Source organism: Rhinopithecus bieti, unplaced genomic scaffold (genome assembly GCF_001698545.2).
Source record: "Rhinopithecus bieti isolate Rb0 unplaced genomic scaffold, ASM169854v2 scaffold_19040, whole genome shotgun sequence".
NCBI lineage: Eukaryota > Metazoa > Chordata > Mammalia > Primates > Cercopithecidae > Rhinopithecus > Rhinopithecus bieti.
Genome location: NW_016809585.1, coordinates 85035 through 90132, shown reverse-complemented (window position 1 = coordinate 90132; position 5098 = coordinate 85035).

Genomic DNA, 5098 nt, shown 5'->3' with positions numbered 1-5098 from the left:
TGAGATTCCATTTTCTTTATACTGTTAGATATGTGTTTAGAACAAGAAAAGAATAATGAATGTTCATTGAACTGAAACATTTTGCGTGGAATTCAAGAGTTATTTTCCAATGAAGGAATCATTAGAAAGAATGAGTCAATCTGTAAAATTTGAATGTTAAATAAATTTAATAGCAAAAAACAATAAATATGCATTAAAGAAACCAAAATGAAGGAGGGTAGTGTTTAGAGTAGATTGGGGCATAATTGTTTATATTCTATTTATCAGAGACTAAAATGTCAATTATTTATTTGATGATGAAATATGTAATAGGCACATTAGATTCATAAACTGCTACTATCTCATTACAAAATGAAAGTTTATACTTTTAAAATGGAATTTACTACTTTGTTTTAGAAAATTATATAGAGTATTTGTGTCAAGTAAGCTGAAAATAAGAAATAAATGCTTAATATGATAGCCTGAGAATTCTGTATTTTCAGATAGCATAGAATTTATTTTAAATAATGCATAAGTTAAAGATGATAACTATATTTGCACTTAGGACATTCTAGGTTTATAACTCATAGAAAAGCTTCCAAAATTTTCCTTGATAGCATCAGTAAGTGAATTGGTTCAAGAAGGAACAGGAAGCAAGAATTACAGCTAAAAAATATTGTGGTTACTTAAGAGAAAGGATGGAAGATGTTATCCTATTAGGAGGAATCAGTACCAAAAAAATGAATATAATATGACTTGCAGGAGAAAAAAACGCTGAAAAAGCATCAGGAAGCATATATTCCTTTTTTTTTATAGTATGATATTCAAATGTCTTACTCTTACAGAGTTCAGTCTAGGTCTTTCATATTTTACTAGAAAGTTTAAAAGTAAATTTACCTGACCTCTTACAGATAAATCTGTAGTTTATCTTACAGATTACTTACAGATTTTTATTTTATAGTAGTTCATAAAACATGCCTTTATAATTTTACTGATTTCCATATTCATGGCTGTGTCTTCTTTTTCGTTGCTAATATTTGTGATTTTGATTTTCTTTTCTCACATTTTCTTCACATATTTGCCAAAATATTATATATGTCATGAACCTTTACAAAATATGTGTTGATTTTATTTCCTTCTATCTTTTCATTCTTACTTCACCTTTGATATTTATTAATTTTCTCTTATTTTCAAATTTATTCTGCAGCTGTTTTCCTAGTTTTTAAGTAAAATTTGCAAACATTTTATTTTCAAAGTTGGTAATAAGGGCTTCAAATGTGGCCCCAGTGCAAACCAAGATCCTCTAACTTCTTTGTTGTAAATTGAATAGATACTGCAGGAAACCTCACCCAGGAAGAAGAGAAAGTTCATGAAAGTTAACAAATTTCTAACAAATGGAAACATGACTAGAAAGATATAAAGCATAATTGTAAATACCTCAAAAGGAGCCTCCATTCTATACAGCAGTTTTTTCAACATCTAATGGATGTCAAGGACTTCTCGAAATGCTCACTTTTGAGCTCAGAACATTTTGTAACTGACGCATATGCCTTTTAATGATTCCTTTTCTTTATGAAATTCTTTTCAGTTTACAAAGCTTCTCTGAATACATGATCTTAATTGACATTCAAAAAATAGAAATGACATAGGAAGGACACTGTGATGGTTAATTGCCTTTGTCAACTTGACTTGGCTAAGCAATGTCCAGATAGCTGGTTAAACACTATTTCTGGCTGTGTTTAAGACAGTGTTTCCAGAAAAGATTAGTATTTGATTCAGTAAACTGAGTAAAGAATATCTCCCTCACCAATGCATGTAGGCATCATTGAATCTGTTAACGTCCTGAATCCAACAAAAAAGGTGAAGGAAGGGCAAATTTTATCTCTGCTTAAGCAAGGACATCAGTCTTCTCCTGCCCTTAGACACTGGCACTGCTGATCTCAGGCCTTTGCATTTGAACTAGAACGACACACTGACTCTCCTGGGCCTCCACCTTGCAGCCTGCAAATTTTGCTTCTTACTCTCCATAATCATATGAACCAATGCCTCATAATAAGGATTCTGTATCTTTCTATATATAGATAATGTATATCCATAGAAATATATATTTATATTATGTGCATCTATATATTTTATGTCTGTAATATATAATATATGCTTATGTCTAGAAAAATATATCTAGATATATCTATATATAATATATAAAGAATATATACATTTATATGCAATCTCTAATACAAAAATAAAATAAAATAGTATAAAATAAAACACTCTCTGTCCCTCCTTGGTTCTTTTCTCGGAGAAAGATTTTTCCTTTTCTTTCGATTTTTTCCTTCTTCTATTTGTATAAATTCGGGATACTAAGTTTTGAACAGAAATTTGTCAAGGCATTGACCAAAGAGGATTATTACACCAGGACATTGTTTTTTGAGCTCCAGACCATTCCCTTTTGTATACTTGCACAACACCAAAAACCCTGATGAAGAAAACCATGACATAATTGAAATAAAAAGGTTATTTAATTTTCTATTTAATATAATTCACTGGAAGAACCCATTTGGATTACAAAGAGGAAAACAAGCAGGAAATTTAGCATTAATTTTTCTAATAGGCAATAATATTATAAATGGTTGTGATCTCTTAATAATACAACTTTAGAAAGCCAAACAAAAACTTTTAAAATCTGCAAAGAATTGAAACAGCCGGGCGCGGTGGGCTCAAAGCCGTAATCCCAGCACTTTGGGAGGACCGAAGACGGGCAGATCACGAGTCAGGAATCGAGACCATCCTGGCTAACCGTGAAACCCCCGTCTCTACTAAAAAATACAAAAAAAACTAGCTGGGCGTGGTGGCGGCGCCTGTAGTCCAGCTACTCGGGAGCGAGGCAGGAGAATGGCATAAACCTGGAGGCCGAGCTTGCAGTGAGCTGAGATCTGGACCTGTACTCCAGCACAGGGCGACAGAAGCAAGACTGTCTCAAAAAAAAAAAAAAAAAAATGAAACAAAGTTATAAATAAAGAAATCATAAAATATCTAACATAGTATCCTACAACACCAAATACTTAAAAATCAAAAAAAAATAGCTGTGTGTGGCGGCCGCCTGTAGCCCAGCACAAGGAGCCTGGAACAGGAGAAGGCATGAACCCGAGGGCCGAGCTTGCATGGACCGAATTTGCCCCAGCCTGGGCGACACAGCAAGGGATCTCTCAAAAAAAAAAAAAAAAAAAAAAAAAAAAAAAAAAAACATTAACCTAATTTATTAGACCAGTAACTTTTATGCTTTTTTTAGTAATAAAATACATGAACCAGGATAGCAAGAATATTAAAGAGGCATATTGCAAGTTTTTTCGCGTGTAAATCTGTCAAGAACAAGTAACACAGATAATTTTACAAAGAAACATTTTATCAACTAAAATAAATTTAATGACATTATAAATTCAAATTAAAAAAGTTCTAAGAGTTATTATGAAAAAAAATTGCCTCTTTTCCATGAAATCTATTACATTCATCAGTTTCAGTCTGTATTAAAAGATTTTTATCTTAATAAAATGAACCTTACACTCCATTGCCCAAAAACTGAATTTTAACTGAATTGTGTTTCAATTTCCCCTCCCATTAAATGTCATGGAAGTAAATATTCTACATTCTAATAAGTATAAATAAAAATGTAGGGCCATTCTAAGCCAACAGCTATAAACAATAAAATGGATCCCTCTAGAGGCATTCTTACATCATTCTTGATAAAATATTTTTTCAACATTCAAGCTATCTAGTATAAAATAACACATTTTAAAAACAGAAAACACCTAAGAGTAGCAGTTTAATGTATTTTTCCTTACTGATTCATAAAATAGCCAAATATATAAGACTACCTCAAGAAAATATTATAGAACCTTAAAAAACAAAACTAACTTCATGGAGGCAAAACAGAAAATAAAATTACAGTGGTTATCATAATCAAATCAATGATAATAAAACTTTAAGTATAAATTTAGCTTATTAACCTCTTCATTTTATCGATGAGCAAAACTGATGACCAAGTATTCAAGTAAGGTAGTCACTGCTATTAAGTAGTGATGTTGGTATTCACAGGGAGGCCTTCCTGACTGCTGGTAGTTTTACCTAACAGCCACATGCTTTAACATAGAAGCGGTGAATCCTTTATATTGTATATGTCATAGTAAAAAAAAACTCTAAATCCCAAGAATAATCAGATGATCTCCACATGTATAAACAGAGGTGTATTATGATTGGTGTCACATCTTTTGAATTTATACATACAAGACACGAACGTAAAGTACTTCACAAAATACATCAATTTGCAATGCCCACTTATCTCATTCCCCTATGGTAGATCTCTTTACCTTTTGAGACATTCTAGTGACTTTTGTTTTCCCCAGGCGCAGTACAATTTAGGTTCGGTACTTATGCCTTATTTTATTTCTTTATAACAAAAGAGTGAAGGAATAATTATTCCAGAACTCATGTATACATAAATTAATTCAGATCAAATATAAATAAGAGATGTGTACATAGAGTTATGGTGAGATTAGCTAGTAAATATCTTGGGCTTGGAAAGGCTCAATAAAGTCAACTCTTTTAAATATAAAAATTAATAGTGACTTTTGTTCTTATAATTGAATGGATTTAGAGACTGGCAGAGCTTATGGAGAATCTCTAGGGGTTACATGGTCTAGATTTCTGTACCTTATTCAAATGTGGGGGGAAAATTAAAAAAAACATATCAGGCCCATTTTTAAAGATTTGTATGAAAGTGTTTAATGCACTAAAAACCTATATCACTCATAGCCAGTTAACAGGTTTCCAGAACAAAGGTTTGGAATCAGAGAAATCAACTTTCTCAACATAATAAACCAACCTATTCACAAGTATTAATAAAACATCCATTCCCTCCATTTGCTTTACTCAAAAGTGTAATTTTTTAAACAAATTACAGAAGCTTATGTTTCCTTGGTTTCATTGGTCTGCTTTGTTCTTTTTATCACACAGCATTTGTCTATAAAAATCCTTAAAATAGCTTGACATTGAACATTTTACAGACAACAAAATATTCCGCAAGTACTCCGTAATCTGTTACCTGAGTAACTGATTAACTTCT